The 22,328-nt window shown below is 39.5% G+C and overlaps 1 pseudogene; it reads left to right on the top strand.

Moving 5' to 3' along the window:
* The first annotated feature begins 18,740 nt into the window (after positions 1–18,740).
* LOC130140024 (geraniol 8-hydroxylase-like) lies at positions 18,741–21,907 on the top strand (annotated as a pseudogene).
* The last annotated feature ends 421 nt before the right edge of the window (positions 21,908–22,328 follow it).

The raw sequence follows: 22,328 nt of genomic DNA, 5'->3' as shown, positions 1-22,328 counted from the left end.
AGCCTCCCCTCACCTGGGCAATGGCGAGCCCCGGCGAGGGCTCCCCTCGCTAGATTCGGCGAGAGTTGGCCTCGCCTCGCCCCGGCAAGGGCTCCCCTCGCCAGATCTGGCAAGGCCGGCCCTCACCCAAGCCAGGGCGGCCTCGTTCAGCGTTGCCTTCCACCGGGAGATGCCCGGTGAGGCCATCGTGGCTTGGGCGAGGGCCGGCCTCGCCGGGGATCGCCCTTGCCCAGGCGAGGAGAGGCCGACCCTCGTCGGGGCCCACCTGCCCTTGCTCGGACGAGGGTTGGCTGGGCCCCGCCTATGGCGGGCGACGGCAGCCTCGTCCGGGCGAGGCCAGGTGGTCGGCCATGGCCAGTGGCCGGTGGTCAGTGTCCGATTATCGGTGAGATTTAGAAGAAGAAGAAAGAAAATAAAAAAAAAGAAGGAAAAAAAGAAAAAAATCTGAAAAATATTTAAAAATTTGAAATATACATGTGGAAATGCCACGTAGACTGATTTTTTTTTTTTTTAAAATGCAACTCAGATTAAAATTTTAATTATAAAAGCCACGTATTAATTTGGTCGGAATTTTTCGCTGTTGGCACTTAAGTGATCATTTTTCTTTCGATTTGGCACTTAAGTGAGTCGGCAAAAACTTTTAGCACTAAAGTGAGCGTCGCGCACAAGTTTTGGCATGTCTAGTATTCTTCTCCCCAGGTTGTCTAAAGCTCTCTTGGCCACACCGCGAGTCCACCACCACTGTTTGTCCATACCGCGAGCCCGAGAAGCCCACACCATGGCTATCCTTGCCTTGAACCCAGCTGAGTCCACCGTGTGCCATCGGCCATCCGCAAACCCGATCCAGAGTCAAGCTCAAATTTGGAAGTTTTCCGTAAATTAGGTAAGAAACTTTATCCGATATCATTTCAAATATTTAAATTCCTAATTTGAGTGATTTTGTTATCTTTGGTTAGTTAGTAGATATATTAATGCATGGCATATCCACAAGATTCCAAAAGATACCCTAAGTTAGGAAATTCCTAACTTAACAACGTGTCGGGACAATTATCCGATCTCAACCACGAGATACGATACTCGGCGACACGGAAAATTTTTATCCTATCCATAATTATCTGGATACGATAATAGATTTTATTTTGTTTCCATATTTAAACAAATAGCCTTCCATCAATATCCATAACCTCATATCAACAATATAAACCGACAATCATATCCATATGGTTATGGATATGATCATCGGTTTATATCGTTTCCCTAGTTCAAAGATGATAAAACAAATCTTGCGGATCGCATGGATTGGTTTTGATCGTAGTGGTTATCTATTTGTTTGACTTTATTTCCTTTAAAAAGAAAATCAAAAAATATTAGTTAGGATTAAATTAGAAACATTGCATGTTTAGGGAATCCTGAATATATCTAGAAGATAGGGTAATTATTTAATTTAAATTGGGATTTAAGATAGTTTATTTCCCAGTTTAAATTAGGGGTTGTTCTAGTCCCAATAGATTATTTAGGGTATTTTAGAATTTCGAATTTTCATAAAAAGAGTCACTTTAGGATAGAATAAATTATCTTCTCTAGAATTGATTGCATGTCAACTTAGGCAATTTTTAATTTCGAATTTTAATAAAAAATACCAAAAAAGAAGTTGTTTTAGAATAAATAGAATTGCTTTTCCTAGGGTAGATTGCATGTTAATTTAGACATTTTCTATTATTCCGAATTTAAATAAAAAATACCAAAAAATGCATCATTTTCCCTTCATTAGAAATAGGTCATATCGTCGCATGACATATAGTTCTCATGCTAGGTTTAATTAATCGCGTGTCATATTTTGCACGTCATTACACTTAGATTAGTTTTCATTTTAATGAAGTGAAAACCCAAAAAATACGTTGAGTGAATTGCTTGTTAATTAGAAATTATATTAGGGATATTTGTATGATTTTCTAACTAATATTGCAGATGCTTAGTTGCTAAAAGGTACGTTGTTCTCCTAAGCTAGTAATTTATTTACTGCTTTTTTTATTGGGTGTTAAATTGATGGATTGCGCACCCGCGTGGTCACTTCACATGTTAGCAACTAAATAATAAAATGGATCCAGGCTGTCTCGCTCAAAGATTTTTTGAAAAGAAAAGGTACCGAAAGGGCGTTAGACTAGCTCTATCGTAACCAAGTCTCCGAATTCAAAATCTCTAGTTCGTAGGAATAAAACATATCTCCCCATGTTTTATTTGGGTTTCTAATCGCCCTACCGCAAAATGGATTAGTGGCGACTCCAAGCATGAAAATATTTTCATGTTAAGAACTTAAACCCTAAGTCGCAAATTGATAGGGGTTGGGAGGGCTCAAATTAGGTTTAAACTTAATAATTCATTAGCCGAACCCCTAGGTGGTGCGCTCGCGGGAGGTTAGGTCGCGACACCAAGGCTCAGTCTAAACTCTGTGTATCCAACAATGCGCACGTCTCAATGTGCAACAGGCCAAAAGTATTTCTGTAAATTTCTTCATCACGAATTTTGCAGAGGCCATAATCAATTATGTACAAGAATATCTCCCAGAACAATCAAGTCAACATCGACCTAAGGCTCTAATACTAGTGTCTTGCTGAAATGACGCAGGTGCAGAACAAAGGAGCGAACTGAGCAAGAAATAAATGCAAAATGTAAACCCAACATAGCGGATTTACATGGTTCAATTGGGTGTGTCTACTATATGGAAAAAATCGTCGACATATTCCAAAAGGAGACTGCAATCGCTCGAATCATACGCCACTCAAGTGTTTTACGAACTCAATTACCCAAATAGCCCCATAAGCTCTAATTTAATGATATACACAAGTGTTCACAAGACGTATTCTCACTCTTTGAAGACTCCTTCAGCTCTCGCTCGGCTTAAATTTGGCGTAGTGAGTGAATTAAGTTCACAACACGAATCACTCACAACAAGAACTTAATCCCTCCTATGTTTGATCAAACGTCTATCCGAATTGGGACGGACGTTTGAATTTTCTAGACTGAAGATCCAGGCTAGGTCGGATGTCCGAAGTACCAACTTCGTGCCAAGCTGCATCCTAGTCGATGTCTTGTCAGCTTTGGGCCATGGACGAGAAAACGCAAGTTTGGACCTACAGAAGCTCGTCTCATTTCGTCACTCGTTCGGGACGTCTGCCACTTGATTTTGGGACCCTGTAATGTGTGCTCGTGCACCTCCAAACAGTTTCGCTTGCTCCGTGTTATCCTATGATCCAATCTCAAGTCGATTCCAAATCAAGTTGGGTCTAGTTCCAGTCGTATTCGACACTTCTTTTAATCACCCACATGTGAAATTGTCCTATGTGAAGATTCCCAATAGCTCAGATGACGCAAACCCTAGATATTTTTCCTCTCTCTCAACAAGTTGGAGAAGGCTTGGTCTCCATCACTGGCACCGGCATCCACAGAGCTGTCGGCTCTTGTTTTCTAGTATACTCAAATCATATGTTTGCCCACATCCCTGTTTTTTTTTTTTTTCCGATTGAAAATTTTATTCATTTGTCATAATCAAACATGAGAGGAATATAGAATACTTTCTAGCAAAGATAATCTTAAAAGAGCTGCAATGTAAAAGAAAATCTAGGGCGCTTTCCCCTCCAAAAACTATGGAGTGCAGTGTGCGCCTTCAGCGTCCTCAACAACATCGCCATACGGAGACATCAACAATAGTATGTTGAATTACCATAGATCGAACATCTCTAAGAAACTCTCAAAGCTAGAGTTAGATTGAGATAGAAAAGCTCCTAGAGTTGTATCTATACTTAACAGGAGAGGAGGGCTTTTGTTGAATCTTGGAGAAATCATTAAAACATATTCTAGGCATCCTGTTGGCTGGACTGGTGACAAAGTTCTCACAAAATTTTCAACTGCAAGTAAATTTATTCACCGCAACAAGCTAAGAAAAGCAACGAAAACGAGTGAAAGAAGACACTAAACGAGTCAACAGAAAAGAATGAAACCAAGGTTTAGAAAAGAAAAGATAGAGCAAAGCAGGCTCTCAGCTTCAGAAATTGAAGTCAAAAGCCTGGAGGTGAAGTTTCTTTTAAGGAGAGATTTTTGGGAGAGATTAGGGTTTGCTGGCTTATCCATCTTCCCGGAATCAATATATCCCCACATCCCACTTGTTTGTACCAAAATGAAGATTTGGATTTATTTCACATTGTCACTATTCTCATTTACACATCAGCAAAAACAAAAGCATATATATCATGCCCGTTCGATTTAGACTGGAAGCCACCACCCAAGACATATTACTCACGGCCAAATTTGCAGGTCGCCATCAGAAGGGCAAAAGACAAAAAGTGAGCCGCCAGAGATCCAATGAGAATCCAACAATTTCGGTGCATTTATACAAATTTCTTTAACTCCATAACTTATCCTCACGACAAGAAGACAAATGCTAGTGGGACACAGCAAATATGTTGAATTATTGACAATTTTTTATGGCTGAAGATTGAATTATTGACAATTACCACAACGCCGTGCGACGCATGGCGGCATGGGACGTACTTGACTATTAGTTTTCTAAATTCTTTAATTAATGTTCAGTTTGTTAGTCCACTTTAAATCCTGGTCATGTCATTATGCAACATTAAAATCATCTTGCAAGATGACTTCCATTAATAATAATCTTGCTCCTGACAAAATCATCAACATTGAAGTTTATGTGTTAGTATTTAGTTGTACTTTGGTTAAATCTTGCGGATGGCCATGGAAGTATTAGTCATAAGATACGGATTTTCTCTTCTTCCTTCTTTGTCCTACATATATTTATATGTCTTGTTTTATTTGCATATAGATTTATATACGTGTGAGCTAGAAGTTGCCACATGTGAATTATCTCATGATGGGTGGAATTGTAACGGTGCGTCCGGATGCAAAATTTATTCACATGTTAAAACTCCTTGAAACGTAATTGTAGATTTACCCAAGAACATCCTTATTGAGGCCATGTTCTAGTTGTTGATGTTTAAAACTATAGAGCCACTTTACCTAAAGAGAACCTTGCACTTTAGAAATATTTTGTCATGAACTTTAGAGACTTTAATATGAGAACCCTAAATTTTGAATTAAGTTTCAATCCAAAGTAACCGCTCGATAATTAAGTTGTTAATATCTCGAGTGAAGATAGTATGTTCTCATACTAGCTTCCCCGTTTGGATCCCCACAATCTCAACTGCTAGCATTTAGTTATAATCTCAAAAATAAATTACATTTACATGAATCAATGATTGAAACAAGGAAATAAAGGATGTTTTTCCTAATGCGATGGTGACTAAGGGTCCTTTTCATCTTATAGTTTGTAGCCCAACAATTGTAGTGTCAAGCCAATCACGACGGCACAAGTATGCATCAGCGATGGTTTATGGTAAAATGTCCCCGGAAATTTGTCGCCTGAAGTAAGTTTTCTAGTGCCGGAGACAACGGAGTTTGTAACATGGGGCTTAATTTCTCAACCCTAGCTATTTAGCAAGGGTCCACCCGTCTCGAAAATCCGACGTGGCCATATTTTATTAATTTCTCAGTCCTACGTGGCATGTCGGCGCTGACGGGGATAATTTTTAATAATATTTTAATATTTTTTCGATTTTTTAAATATTTTTCTGATTTTTTTTCTTTTTTTTCCTTTTTTTTTCTTTTTTTCTTTTCTTTCTTCTTCTTCTACCTTTGGCCAGTGTAGGCCGGCCACCTAGCCTCGCCTGGACGAGGCCGCTATCGCCTACCACAGGTGAGGGTCGGCCTCCCCTCACCTAGGCAAGGGCCGGCCTCCCCTCACCTGGGCAATGGCGAGCCCCGGCGAGGGCTACCCTCGCTAGATTCGGCAAGAGTTGGCCTCGCCTCGCCCCGGCAAGGGCTCCCCTCGCCAGATCTGGCAAGGCCGGCCTTCACCCAAGCCAGGGCGGCCTCGTTCAGCGTTGCCTTCCACCGGGAGATGCCCGGTGAGGCCATCGTGGCTTGGGCGAGGGCCGGCCTCGCCGGGGCTCGCCCTTGCCCGGGCGAGGAGAGGCCGATCCTCGCCGGGGCCCGTCCGCCCTTGCTCGGACGAGGGTTGGCTGGGCCCCGCCTATGGCGGGCTCCGGCAGCCTCGTCCGAGTGAGGCCAGGCGGTCGGCCATGGCCAGTGGCCGGTGGTCAGTGTCCGATTATCGGTGAGATTTAGAAGAAGAAGAAAGAAAATAAAAAAAAAGAAGGAAAAAAAGAAAAAAATCTGAAAAATATTTAAAAATTTGAAATATACATGTGGAAATGCCACGTAGACTGATTTTTTTTTTTTTAAAATGCAACTCAGATTAAAATTTTAATTATAAAAGCCACGTATTAATTTGGTCGGAATTTCTCGCTGTTGGCACTTAAGTGATCATTTTTCTTTCGATTTGGCACTTAAGTGAGTCGGCAAAAACTTTTAGCACTAAAGTGAGCGTCGCGCACAAGTTTTGGCATGTCTAGTATTCTTCTCCCCAGGTTGTCTAAAGCTCTCTTGGCCACACCGCGAGTCCACCACCACTGTTTGTCCATACCGCGAGCCCGAGAAGCCCACACCATGGCTATCCTTGCCTTGAACCCAGCTGAGTCCACCGTGTGCCATCGGCCATCCGCAAACCCGATCCAGAGTCAAGCTCAAATTTGGAAGTTTTCCGTAAATTAGGTAAGAAACTTTATCCGATATCATTTCAAATATTTAAATTCCTAATTTGAGTGATTTTGTTATCTTTGGTTAGTTAGTAGATATATTAATGCATGGCATATCCACAAGATTCCAAAAGATACCCTAAGTTAGGAAATTCCTAACTTAACAACGTGTCGGGACAATTATCCGATCTCAACCACGAGATACGATACTCGGCGACACGGAAAATTTTTATCCTATCCATAATTATCTGGATACGATAATAGATTTTATTTTGTTTCCATATTTAAACAAATAGCCTTCCATCAATATCCATAACCTCATATCAACAATATAAACCGACAATCATATCCATATGGTTATGGATATGATCATCGGTTTATATCGTTTCCCTAGTTCAAAGATGATAAAACAAATCTTGCGGATCGCATGGATTGGTTTTGATCGTAGTGGTTATCTATTTGTTTGACTTTATTTCCTTTAAAAAGAAAATCAAAAAATATTAGTTAGGATTAAATTAGAAACATTGCATGTTTAGGGAATCCTGAATATATCTAGAAGATAGGGTAATTATTTAATTTAAATTGGGATTTAAGATAGTTTATTTCCCAGTTTAAATTAGGGGTTGTTCTAGTCCCAATAGATTATTTAGGGTATTTTAGAATTTCGAATTTTCATAAAAAGAGTCACTTTAGGATAGAATAAATTATCTTCTCTAGAATTGATTGCATGTCAACTTAGGCAATTTTTAATTTCGAATTTTAATAAAAAATACCAAAAAAGAAGTTGTTTTAGAATAAATAGAATTGCTTTTCCTAGGGTAGATTGCATGTTAATTTAGACATTTTCTATTATTCCGAATTTAAATAAAAAATACCAAAAAATGCATCATTTTCCCTTCATTAGAAATAGGTCATATCGTCGCATGACATATAGTTCTCATGCTAGGTTTAATTAATCGCGTGTCATATTTTGCACGTCATTACACTTAGATTAGTTTTCATTTTAATGAAGTGAAAACCCAAAAAATACGTTGAGTGAATTGCTTGTTAATTAGAAATTATATTAGGGATATTTGTATGATTTTCTAACTAATATTGCAGATGCTTAGTTGCTAAAAGGTACGTTGTTCTCCTAAGCTAGTAATTTATTTACTGCTTTTTTTATTGGGTGTTAAATTGATGGATTGCGCACCCGCGTGGTCACTTCACATGTTAGCAACTAAATAATAAAATGGATCCAGGCTGTCTGCTCAAAGATTTTTTTGAAAAGAAAAGGTACCGAAAGGGCGTTAGACTAGCTCTATCGTAACCAAGTCTCCGAATTCAAAATCTCTAGTTCGTAGGAATAAAACATATCTCCCCATGTTTTATTTGGGTTTCTAATCGCCCTACCGCAAAATGGATTAGTGGCGACTCCAGCATGAAAATATTTTCATGTTAAGAACTTAAACCCTAAGTCGCAAATTGATAGGGGTTGGGAGGGCTCAAATTAGGTTTAAACTTAATAATTCATTAGCCGAACCCCTAGGTGGTGCGCTCGCGGGAGGTTAGGTCGCGACACCAAGGCTCAGTCTAAACTCTGTGTATCCAACAATGCGCACGTCTCAATGTGCAACAGGCCAAAAGTATTTCTGTAAATTTCTTCATCACGAATTTTGCAGAGGCCATAATCAATTATGTACAAGAATATCTCCCAGAACAATCAAGTCAACATCGACCTAAGGCTCTAATACTAGTGTCTTGCTGAAATGACGCAGGTGCAGAACAAAGGAGCGAACTGAGCAAGAAATAAATGCAAAATGTAAACCCAACATAGCGGATTTACATGGTTCAATTGGGTGTGTCTACTATATGGAAAAAATCGTCGACATATTCCAAAAGGAGACTGCAATCGCTCGAATCATACGCCACTCAAGTGTTTTACGAACTCAATTACCCAAATAGCCCCATAAGCTCTAATTTAATGATATACACAAGTGTTCACAAGACGTATTCTCACTCTTTGAAGACTCCTTCAGCTCTCGCTCGGCTTAAATTTGGCGTAGTGAGTGAATTAAGTTCACAACACGAATCACTCACAACAAGAACTTAATCCCTCCTATGTTTGATCAAACGTCTATCCGAATTGGGACGGACGTTTGAATTTTCTAGACTGAAGATCCAGGCTAGGTCGGATGTCCGAAGTACCAACTTCGTGCCAAGCTGCATCCTAGTCGATGTCTTGTCAGCTTTGGGCCATGGACGAGAAAACGCAAGTTTGGACCTACAGAAGCTCGTCTCATTTCGTCACTCGTTCGGGACGTCTGCCACTTGATTTTGGGACCCTGTAATGTGTGCTCGTGCACCTCCAAACAGTTTCGCTTGCTCCGTGTTATCCTATGATCCAATCTCAAGTCGATTCCAAATCAAGTTGGGTCTAGTTCCAGTCGTATTCGACACTTCTTTTAATCACCCACATGTGAAATTGTCCTATGTGAAGATTCCCAATAGCTCAGATGACGCAAACCCTAGATATTTTTCCTCTCTCTCAACAAGTTGGAGAAGGCTTGGTCTCCATCACTGGCACCGGCATCCACAGAGCTGTCGGCTCTTGTTTTCTAGTATACTCAAATCATATGTTTGCCCACATCCCTGTTTTTTTTTTTTTTTCCGATTGAAAATTTTATTCATTTGTCATAATCAAACATGAGAGGAATATAGAATACTTTCTAGCAAAGATAATCTTAAAAGAGCTGCAATGTAAAAGAAAATCTAGGGCGCTTTCCCCTCCAAAAACTATGGAGTGCAGTGTGCGCCTTCAGCGTCCTCAACAACATCGCCATACGGAGACATCAACAATAGTATGTTGAATTACCATAGATCGAACATCTCTAAGAAACTCTCAAAGCTAGAGTTAGATTGAGATAGAAAAGCTCCTAGAGTTGTATCTATACTTAACAGGAGAGGAGGGCTTTTGTTGAATCTTGGAGAAATCATTAAAACATATTCTAGGCATCCTGTTGGCTGGACTGGTGACAAAGTTCTCACAAAATTTTCAACTGCAAGTAAATTTATTCACCGCAACAAGCTAAGAAAAGCAACGAAAACGAGTGAAAGAAGACACTAAACGAGTCAACAGAAAAGAATGAAACCAAGGTTTAGAAAAGAAAAGATAGAGCAAAGCAGGCTCTCAGCTTCAGAAATTGAAGTCAAAAGCCTGGAGGTGAAGTTTCTTTTAAGGAGAGATTTTTGGGAGAGATTAGGGTTTGCTGGCTTATCCATCTTCCCGGAATCAATATATCCCCACATCCCACTTGTTTGTACCAAAATGAAGATTTGGATTTATTTCACATTGTCACTATTCTCATTTACACATCAGCAAAAACAAAAGCATATATATCATGCCCGTTCGATTTAGACTGGAAGCCACCACCCAAGACATATTACTCACGGCCAAATTTGCAGGTCGCCATCAGAAGGGCAAAAGACAAAAAGTGAGCCGCCAGAGATCCAATGAGAATCCAACAATTTCGGTGCATTTATACAAATTTCTTTAACTCCATAACTTATCCTCACGACAAGAAGACAAATGCTAGTGGGACACAGCAAATATGTTGAATTATTGACAATTTTTTATGGCTGAAGATTGAATTATTGACAATTACCACAACGCCGTGCGACGCATGGCGGCATGGGACGTACTTGACTATTAGTTTTCTAAATTCTTTAATTAATGTTCAGTTTGTTAGTCCACTTTAAATCCTGGTCATGTCATTATGCAACATTAAAATCATCTTGCAAGATGACTTCCATTAATAATAATCTTGCTCCTGACAAAATCATCAACATTGAAGTTTATGTGTTAGTATTTAGTTGTACTTTGGTTAAATCTTGCGGATGGCCATGGAAGTATTAGTCATAAGATACGGATTTTCTCTTCTTCCTTCTTTGTCCTACATATATTTATATGTCTTGTTTTATTTGCATATAGATTTATATACGTGTGAGCTAGAAGTTGCCACATGTGAATTATCTCATGATGGGTGGAATTGTAACGGTGCGTCCGGATGCAAAATTTATTCACATGTTAAAACTCCTTGAAACGTAATTGTAGATTTACCCAAGAACATCCTTATTGAGGCCATGTTCTAGTTGTTGATGTTTAAAACTATAGAGCCACTTTACCTAAAGAGAACCTTGCACTTTAGAAATATTTTGTCATGAACTTTAGAGACTTTAATATGAGAACCCTAAATTTTGAATTAAGTTTCAATCCAAAGTAACCGCTCGATAATTAAGTTGTTAATATCTCGAGTGAAGATAGTATGTTCTCATACTAGCTTCCCCGTTTGGATCCCCACAATCTCAACTGCTAGCATTTAGTTATAATCTCAAAAATAAATTACATTTACATGAATCAATGATTGAAACAAGGAAATAAAGGATGTTTTTCCTAATGCGATGGTGACTAAGGGTCCTTTTCATCTTATAGTTTGTAGCCCAACAATTGTAGTGTCAAGCCAATCACGACGGCACAAGTATGCATCAGCGATGGTTTATGGTAAAATGTCCCCGGAAATTTGTCGCCTGAAGTAAGTTTTCTAGTGCCGGAGACAACGGAGTTTGTAACATGGGGCTTAATTTCTCAACCCTAGCTATTTAGCAAGGGTCCACCCGTCTCGAAAATCCGACGTGGCCATATTTTATTAATTTCTCAGTCCTACGTGGCATGTCGGCGCTGACGGGGATAATTTTTAATAATATTTTAATATTTTTTCGATTTTTTAAATATTTTTCTGATTTTTTTTCTTTTTTTTCCTTTTTTTTTCTTTTTTTCTTTTCTTTCTTCTTCTTCTACCTTTGGCCAGTGTAGGCCGGCCACCTAGCCTCGCCTGGACGAGGCCGCTATCGCCTACCACAGGTGAGGGTCGGCCTCCCCTCACCTAGGCAAGGGCCGGCCTCCCCTCACCTGGGCAATGGCGAGCCCCGGCGAGGGCTACCCTCGCTAGATTCGGCAAGAGTTGGCCTCGCCTCGCCCCGGCAAGGGCTCCCCTCGCCAGATCTGGCAAGGCCGGCCTTCACCCAAGCCAGGGCGGCCTCGTTCAGCGTTGCCTTCCACCGGGAGATGCCCGGTGAGGCCATCGTGGCTTGGGCGAGGGCCGGCCTCGCCGGGGCTCGCCCTTGCCCGGGCGAGGAGAGGCCGATCCTCGCCGGGGCCCGTCCGCCCTTGCTCGGACGAGGGTTGGCTGGGCCCCGCCTATGGCGGGCTCCGGCAGCCTCGTCCGAGTGAGGCCAGGCGGTCGGCCATGGCCAGTGGCCGGTGGTCAGTGTCCGATTATCGGTGAGATTTAGAAGAAGAAGAAAGAAAATAAAAAAAAGAAGGAAAAAAAGAAAAAAATCTGAAAAATATTTAAAAATTTGAAATATACATGTGGAAATGCCACGTAGACTGATTTTTTCTTTTTTAAAATCCAACTCAGATTAAAATTTTAATTATAAAAGCCACGTATTAATTTGGTCAGAATTTCTCACATTTGGCACTTAAGTGATCGTTTTTCCTTCGATTTGGCATTTAAGTGAGCCGGCAAAAAACTTTTAGCACTAAAGTGAGCGTCGCGCACAAGTTTTGGCATGTCTAGTATTCTTCTCCCCAGGTTGTCTAAAGCTCTCTTGGCCACACCGCGAGTCCACCACCACTGTTTGTCCATACCGCGAGCCCGAGAAGCCCACACCATGGCTATCCTTGCCTTGAACCCAGCTGAGTCCACCGTGTGCCATCGGCCATCCGCAAACCCGATCCAGAGTCAAGCTCAAATTTGGAAGTTTTCCGTAAATTAGGTAAGAAACTTTATCCGATATCATTTCAAATATTTAAATTCCTAATTTGAGTGATTTTGTTATCTTTGGTTAGTTAGTAGATATATTAATGCATGGCATATCCACAAGATTCCAAAAGATACCCTAAGTTAGGAAATTCCTAACTTAACAACGTGTCGGGACAATTATCCGATCTCAACCACGAGATACGATACTCGGCGACACGGAAAATTTTTATCCTATCCATAATTATCTGGATACGATAATAGATTTTATTTTGTTTCCATATTTAAACAAATAGCCTTCCATCAATATCCATAACCTCATATCAACAATATAAACCGACAATCATATCCATATGGTTATGGATATGATCATCGGTTTATATCGTTTCCCTAGTTCAAAGATGATAAAACAAATCTTGCGGATCGCATGGATTGGTTTTGATCGTAGTGGTTATCTATTTGTTTGACTTTATTTCCTTTAAAAAGAAAATCAAAAAATATTAGTTAGGATTAAATTAGAAACATTGCATGTTTAGGGAATCCTGAATATATCTAGAAGATAGGGTAATTATTTAATTTAAATTGGGATTTAAGATAGTTTATTTCCCAGTTTAAATTAGGGGTTGTTCTAGTCCCAATAGATTATTTAGGGTATTTTAGAATTTCGAATTTTCATAAAAAGAGTCACTTTAGGATAGAATAAATTATCTTCTCTAGAATTGATTGCATGTCAACTTAGGCAATTTTTAATTTCGAATTTTAATAAAAAATACCAAAAAAGAAGTTGTTTTAGAATAAATAGAATTGCTTTTCCTAGGGTAGATTGCATGTTAATTTAGACATTTTCTATTATTCCGAATTTAAATAAAAAATACCAAAAAATGCATCATTTTCCCTTCATTAGAAATAGGTCATATCGTCGCATGACATATAGTTCTCATGCTAGGTTTAATTAATCGCGTGTCATATTTTGCACGTCATTACACTTAGATTAGTTTTCATTTTAATGAAGTGAAAACCCAAAAAATACGTTGAGTGAATTGCTTGTTAATTAGAAATTATATTAGGGATATTTGTATGATTTTCTAACTAATATTGCAGATGCTTAGTTGCTAAAAGGTACGTTGTTCTCCTAAGCTAGTAATTTATTTACTGCTTTTTTTATTGGGTGTTAAATTGATGGATTGCGCACCCGCGTGGTCACTTCACATGTTAGCAACTAAATAATAAAATGGATCCAGGCTGTCTGCTCAAAGATTTTTTTGAAAAGAAAAGGTACCGAAAGGGCGTTAGACTAGCTCTATCGTAACCAAGTCTCCGAATTCAAAATCTCTAGTTCGTAGGAATAAAACATATCTCCCCATGTTTTATTTGGGTTTCTAATCGCCCTACCGCAAAATGGATTAGTGGCGACTCCAACATGAAAATATTTTCATGTTAAGAACTTAAACCCTAAGTCGCAAATTGATAGGGGTTGGGAGGGCTCAAATTAGGTTTAAACTTAATAATTCATTAGCCGAACCCCTAGGTGGTGCGCTCGCGGGAGGTTAGGTCGCGACACCAAGGCTCAGTCTAAACTCTGTGTATCCAACAATGCGCACGTCTCAATGTGCAACAGGCCAAAAGTATTTCTGTAAATTTCTTCATCACGAATTTTGCAGAGGCCATAATCAATTATGTACAAGAATATCTCCCAGAACAATCAAGTCAACATCGACCTAAGGCTCTAATACTAGTGTCTTGCTGAAATGACGCAGGTGCAGAACAAAGGAGCGAACTGAGCAAGAAATAAATGCAAAATGTAAACCCAACATAGCGGATTTACATGGTTCAATTGGGTGTGTCTACTCAATGGAAAAAATCGTCGACATATTCCAAAAGGAGACTGCAATCGCTCGAATCATACGCCACTCAAGTGTTTTACGAACTCAATTACCCAAATAGCCCCATAAGCTCTAATTTAATGATATACACAAGTGTTCACAAGACGTATTCTCACTCTTTGAAGACTCCTTCAGCTCTCGCTCGGCTTAAATTTGGCGTAGTGAGTGAATTAAGTTCACAACACGAATCACTCACAACAAGAACTTAATCCCTCCTATGTTTGATCAAACGTCTATCCGAATTGGGACGGACGTTTGAATTTTCTAGACTGAAGATCCAGGCTAGGTCGGATGTCCGAAGTACCAACTTCGTGCCAAGCTGCATCCTAGTCGATGTCTTGTCAGCTTTGGGCCATGGACGAGAAAACGCAAGTTTGGACCTACAGAAGCTCGTCTCATTTCGTCACTCGTTCGGGACGTCTGCCACTTGATTTTGGGACCCTGTAATGTGTGCTCGTGCACCTCCAAACAGTTTCGCTTGCTCCGTGTTATCCTATGATCCAATCTCAAGTCGATTCCAAATCAAGTTGGGTCTAGTTCCAGTCGTATTCGACACTTCTTTTAATCACCCACATGTGAAATTGTCCTATGTGAAGATTCCCAATAGCTCAGATGACGCAAACCCTAGATATTTTTCCTCTCTCTCAACAAGTTGGAGAAGGCTTGGTCTCCATCACTGGCACCGGCATCCACAGAGCTGTCGGCTCTTGTTTTCTAGTATACTCAAATCATATGTTTGCCCACATCCCTGTTTTTTTTTTTTTTCCGATTGAAAATTTTATTCATTTGTCATAATCAAACATGAGAGGAATATAGAATACTTTCTAGCAAAGATAATCTTAAAAGAGCTGCAATGTAAAAGAAAATCTAGGGCGCTTTCCCCTCCAAAAACTATGGAGTGCAGTGTGCGCCTTCAGCGTCCTCAACAACATCGCCATACGGAGACATCAACAATAGTATGTTGAATTACCATAGATCGAACATCTCTAAGAAACTCTCAAAGCTAGAGTTAGATTGAGATAGAAAAGCTCCTAGAGTTGTATCTATACTTAACAGGAGAGGAGGGCTTTTGTTGAATCTTGGAGAAATCATTAAAACATATTCTAGGCATCCTGTTGGCTGGACTGGTGACAAAGTTCTCACAAAATTTTCAACTGCAAGTAAATTTATTCACCGCAACAAGCTAAGAAAAGCAACGAAAACGAGTGAAAGAAGACACTAAACGAGTCAACAGAAAAGAATGAAACCAAGGTTTAGAAAAGAAAAGATAGAGCAAAGCAGGCTCTCAGCTTCAGAAATTGAAGTCAAAAGCCTGGAGGTGAAGTTTCTTTTAAGGAGAGATTTTTTGGGAGAGATTAGGGTTTGCTGGCTTATCCATCTTCCCGGAATCAATATATCCCCACATCCCACTTGTTTGTACCAAAATGAAGATTTGGATTTATTTCACATTGTCACTATTCTCATTTACACATCAGCAAAAACAAAAGCATATATATCATGCCCGTTCGATTTAGACTGAAGCCACCACCCAAGACATATTACTCACGGCCAAATTTGCAGGTCGCCATCAGAAGGGCAAAAGACAAAAAGTGAGCCGCCAGAGATCCAATGAGAATCCAACAATTTCGGTGCATTTATACAAATTTCTTTAACTCCATAACTTATCCTCACGACAAGAAGACAAATGCTAGTGGGACACAGCAAATATGTTGAATTATTGACAATTTTTATGGCTGAAGATTGAATTATTGACAATTACCACAACGCCGTGCGACGCATGGCGGCATGGGACGTACTTGACTATTAGTTTTCTAAATTCTTTAATTAATGTTCAGTTTGTTAGTCCACTTTAAATCCTGGTCATGTCATTATGCAACATTAAAATCATCTTGCAAGATGACTTCCATTAATAATAATCTTGCTCCTGACAAAATCATCAACATTGAAGTTTATGTGTTAGTATTTAGTTGTACTTTGGTTAAATCTTGCGGATGGCCATGGAAGTATTAGTCATAAGATACGGATTTTCTCTTCTTCCTTCTTTGTCCTACATATATTTATATGTCTTGTTTTATTTGCATATAGATTTATATACGTGTGAGCTAGAAGTTGCCACATGTGAATTATCTCATGATGGGTGGAATTGTAACGGTGCGTCCGGATGCAAAATTTATTCACATGTTAAAACTCCTTGAAACGTAATTGTAGATTTACCCAAGAACATCCTTATTGAAGCCATGTTCTAGTTGTTGATGTTTAAAACTATAGAGCCACTTTACCTAAAGAGAACCTTGCACTTTAGAAATATTTTGTCATGAACTTTAGAGACTTTAATATGAGAACCCTAAATTTTGAATTAAGTTTCAATCCAAAGTAACCGCTCGATAATTAAGTTGTTAATATCTCGAGTGAAGATAGTATGTTCTCATACTAGCTTCCCCGTTTGGATCCCCACAATCTCAACTGCTAGCATTTAGTTATAATCTCAAAAATAAATTACATTTACATGAATCAATGATTGAAACAAGGAAATAAAGGATGTTTTTCCTAATGCGATGGTGACTAAGGGTCCTTTTCATCTTATAGTTTGTAGCCCAACAATTGTAGTGTCAAGCCAATCACGACGGCACAAGTATGCATCAGCGATGGTTTATGGTAAAATGTCCCCGGAAATTTGTCGCCTGAAGTAAGTTTTCTAGTGCCGGAGACAACGGAGTTTGTAACATGGGCTTAATTTCTCAACCCTAGCTATTTAGCAAGGGTCCACCCGTCTCCCTCTACACAAATTTGGAAAGTAAAGCTTGTGAACCCTTCAAATATTATCCAGATACAGAAATTTGAAACTTAGACTTACCGTCCTTGTATTTTTCTGGGAATTGACTTTTGGTTTTTGTAATTTTTTTTTAAAATTCTAATTATTATACTCTCTCTGGTGACAATTTTTGTCTTTCTATCAAATTTGGAAGAAACCGACCATTGTCGTATCGTGCACATCTGTACAAACTCAAATCTATTGAAAATCTTATGGGAAGTAATGAGTGGAATCGATTATTGACATATGATGTCTATGTTTACAAAATTGTAAAAGGAAATTACACTTTCCGACGTCCCTCTAAACTTCTTTACTTTTAGTCACTGCATTTTTATTTTCGTGACAAAACTATTCCGTGTATTCGTGCTCAGAATAATTTAAGTACTTTCATCACATCTCCATCCTATTTCTAAAGGCAAATCCACTCGAATCGCACAAAATTGAGGTGCCTACTAGGACAAGTTCGCAGAATCAAATTTACAGTCTCTTAAGAATTATTTTCATTGTACATAGTAATTGAAATAAAAACCCCGGAAGATCTAAATAGACATGTGTCACGAATCATGATTCTCCGTATTCCGTACTCTTGTGAGTAGTGTTCCGGGTTATCGTGAAGAGTGAGGACGTAAAAAGGATGAGATGCAACGGGTCGTGAGATGGTGTCGGGACGGTTGGTGTTAGGAGTTCTAGAATGGAATGAATATGTACCTAGATAAGATCTGTGTGTCTCGCTCAATGGACTAGACGCCCGAGCTATATATGCTGGGCGTGGCACAATCTGTACAAGGAAGCTATTCGTCGTATTGTTCTTTGGAATAGCTTGTCGTAATTACCCTCTTGTGGTGGTTTTGGTAAACGTGAGTTAAAATGTAATGATCGCTTATTGAGCCCTTTTTGCAACCTTTACTCAACGTGGAGAGGATAAAGGATTTGCATTTGCACAAGTAACCTGGTGAGATAAGATATTATCACCTAAGACACTCAAAAACATGTGGTCTCACAGGATATTTCTTTCGTCTTCTTGTTTTCTGACGTCCCAGCTGCTCATAGCGAGCTGCAACTTGTCCGAAATCGTCCTCGTTCTCATGTACGCATCGACGAGAACAAAATAAAATATCTCCCGATGATATCTAAGGGACGCCACCACTTGATAAAGTTTCGGTCGCCATCCCAAGGGCGACGGACAAAGTTACTGCGAGAGCAGTCAAAAGTAACTCTCGAATCTATAATTATTGATGAATTTAGTTGACTTTTGAGGGTGTCGTTATCAAATTCCATTTTTTAATTTTTCATTTTAACTCTTAGTGCACTATAATATGTAACCTAATTTCAGTTGATACGTTGAAATTAAATTAGATCATTTTTTATGTGGCATGCCGCATGTGAACGTAATCTGGTGAAATCTTATGATTGGACGTATTAGTTATAGCATATTAATTACAAGAGCGGAATCCCCACATTTTGAACATTCAAATATTCTACTCATATAAGTACTCAACAGATGTCCCTTGATGGACGCAAGTTATAAACCCCAGCTGAAACATAAGAGAGAGCATCAGCTTGTAGCTTTACACCAAAAGCCTCCTTAGTTATGGACGTCTTGGTCCTATTTTTCGGTCTCTTTTTGTATGGGGTTTGTTCGAAGTTCTTTCTTTCATCAGAAAGAAGAGCAAAACGACTCTTTCAAACCTCCCTCCGGGTCCGCCGCCGCTTCCGGTCGTCGGTAACCTCCTAAGCCTTGGCTCTCATCCTCACAAGTCCCTTGCCGGGCTCTCCTGCACTTACGGCCCCATCATCAAGCTTCAACTTGGTCATGTAACCACAATTGTTGTTTCATCTCCAGCAATCGCAAGAGAGATCCTCCAAACCCACGACGCGATCTTCTCCAACCGCACGATCCCTGACTCCGTCACTGCCTTGAGGCAAGACGAGCTCGGCTTGCCTTGGCTCCCCGTCTCACCTCTCTGGAGGAACCTTAGAAAGATATGCAATTTGCACATCTTCTCTCACAAGAAGCTCGAGCCCAATCAACACATCCGCCACGAGAAAGTTCAAGAGCTTGTCGGCTCCATCAAGAGAAGCCTTTCTACGGGTGATGCTGTCGATATTGGCGAAGTGGCTTTCAAAACTGTAGTCAATCTATTGTCGAAGACCATGTTGTCCGAGGATTTGGCCGACCCGTCCGGTTCGGCGAGAGACTTCAAGGACCTTGTTTGGTGCATCATGGTCGAGGCCGGAAACCCAAACCTGGCAGATTATTTCCCCGCGCTTAAAAAGATCGACCCACAAGGCTCAAGGCGGCGTATGACGGTCTATTTCACGAAGATTTTCGAGCTCTTCGACGGCTTGATTGAGAAGAGGTTGCGAGATAGGGCGACGGTTGGTTCTATTAGAAAGAACGATGTGTTAGACACGCTACTTGATGCGAGAGAAGACGAGCCAGGACGTGGACATTTTCCTCATCAAGCACTTTCTCTTGGTACTTTTCTAGTAATTTGATCATGCTTTTTTTTTTCCTTAGTTATCATATTCATCAACATAGCAATTAATGGAATTTTAGTACAGGCCTTCACTTTTCTATCTTGGATTAGCTTTCCATTAGTTTTTACTTTTTATTTTTTTTTAAATATTGATCTCGCAAACGTTTACTTATTCGATATAAGATGTTCAAAACTTTCAAAATGTGATTAATATCAACTTGTAGATTTGAATATAATTTTTTAAAATCTTTTTGAAAATAGACAATTTTTTGAGTTAGGAACCTGTATTAAGACAGGGCATGGATCGGTCTTTTGTTAATTGTCACTCGATACATAAACGAAGGTGAAGGTTGAGTTTTTCTAATAATTCTTTGAATGCTAAAAGTTGTGGAAAAGTGTTAGAAAAGTCCAAGATCCATAAATATTTTAATGGTAACAATTTAGTTCTAAACCTTTTGACTTAGAGCTAATTCAGTCATTTAGACTAATTTTGGTCGGATATTGCTGATGTGGACGCCGGCTAACTTACGTGGCATGGCTGGCCGATGTTCACGTGGAAAACTTTTAATAATATTTTAATATTTTTCGATTTATTTATTTATTTTTCCTTTTTTTCTTTTCTTTTTCTTTCCTTTTGTTTTCCTCACTTCTTTCTTCCTCTAGCCGATCACCAGACCTCGGCAGTCGGCCAGAGGCGAGGGCCGGTGAGGTTGAATGTTGCTCAAGCGAGGCCACCCCTTGCTGGTTACCGGAGGAAAGAGGAGAAAAAAAAGAAAAGAAAATTAAATAAATAATATAAGAAAATAATTAAAATATTATTAAAAATATTCGCGTCGGTAATATCCGATCAAAATTAGCCAGAATGATTAAATTGATTTTAGGTCAAAAGGTTTATGATTAAATTGACACCGGTGTAATAAATTTAGCACTTTCCTGGCACTTTTTCCTTAAAAGCTGATTTATCGAACACTCATTTGACTAAAGGTATGTCGTAGATATCCTGTTGACTCGCGTGGATCCTATATATGTTGGATTTTGACGTGGACGTGGACGGTGAACCGGACCCAAGCAGTACCTTTCGCATTTGTTTTCTTTCAATGATGCAATAGAGCTGAATAATTTGATTGAAAAAGTTGGTTTACAGGATAATTTTGCAAGTTGTTATTGGTGTTTACATATGCCATCTAGTTACAATAGCGATTCGGAGCTTATCTTGTCTCTTTATAAAAGAAATTTGTAAATATCTAGAGATATAAATTGTTCGTTAAAAGATCGGTACATAAAAGTTCATGTATCACAATGACATGCATCGTTTAACATCTCTTGTGGTGGACACTCATAGGACTTATTTGTTGCGGGAACAGACACTACTTCGAGCACAATAGAATGGGCATTGTCCGAGCTACTCCACAATCCCGAGAAGCTCTCTAGAGCGCAAGCCGAGCTCGATCGAGTCATCGGCAAAGGGAAACCCATAGAAGAATCTGAAATCGCTCGTATGCCCTACTTACAAGCCATTATAAAAGAGACTTTCCGGATGCACCCCCCAGTTCCTCTCTATCTTCCTCGCAAATCAGGATTGGAAACCGAGATCGGTGGTTTCACCGTCCCAAAGGGTGCACAAGTTCTTGTAAATGTGTGGGCTATAGGAAGAGACCCTAGCATTTGGAAAGACCCGGACGTGTTCATGCCGGAGCGATTTCTAGGGTCTGAAATCGATGTGAAGGGACAAGATTTTGAGCTCGCTCCGTTCGGTGCCGGGAGGCGCATATGTCCCGGCTTGCCGTTGGCCATGAGGATATTACATTGGATGCTCGGTTCGCTCATAAACTCCTTCAATTGGGAGCTCGAAGGCGGGGTCAAGCCCGAGGACATGAGCATGGAAGAGAAGTTTGGGATCACCTTGCAAAGAGCTCAACCTCTCAGAGTTATTCCCAAGCCAGTTTGAAAAGAGTGGAGTACCTTTTTTTTTTTATATGAATGAAAACAAGAGAGCACTTACTGGCAATAAGTTACTGCTTACTATGTGTGTATAAAGGGTATGAGCCAGATCAAAGTCAAGTCCTAGTTGTTGATGATAGAAACAACGTATAGACCTATATGCCTAAAATGTTCGTGTACTTTAGAAATACTATCACTCCATTCCGAAGGTCGAAAACTTTCATTATTACTGCCCTAAATTTCCAATTCGCTTTCAGTTGGAGGCTTATCACCAGTGAAGATCCTTTATCCTTGTATAGTGTCTCCATTTGCGTCCCAACAATCTCGACCATCAAATTAATGCATTTAGTGACAAGTTTTTATCACATGAATTAATATTTAAGATGGTAGAGACATCGCAAGAATTTACGATAAGGATAAATCCCTTTCCTACTATAACTACTATAATCGTGTACCCTTCAAATAGCATTGTGCCGCATAATGATTTGAACAGTTTATTAGCGAATGGAATACCACATTAACCCCAAAAAAGTTAATAGTGATGAAAATGTCCGAGACATAGTTGAAACCAACAAGATACTTTTATGAAAGTTCATAAGAGAGAACTGGAATAACCTTTATGCTACGTGTTTTCTTTTTATAGTAAAACTACCCATATCAGTGGTGAGATATGCCGAATGTATTAAAAAAAAAAGGTTATATAACCCGTTAATTTAATTTTTTTTTTTTTGATAATCGAGGTA

This window comes from Syzygium oleosum, unplaced genomic scaffold (genome assembly GCF_021117445.2).
Source record: "Syzygium oleosum isolate NSW1041296 unplaced genomic scaffold, Sole_v2.1 Sole_v2.15, whole genome shotgun sequence".
NCBI classification, from domain to species: domain Eukaryota; kingdom Viridiplantae; phylum Streptophyta; class Magnoliopsida; order Myrtales; family Myrtaceae; genus Syzygium; species Syzygium oleosum.
Note: the sequence above shows the minus strand (reverse complement) of the source record. Positions and strands in the feature narration are given on the sequence as shown.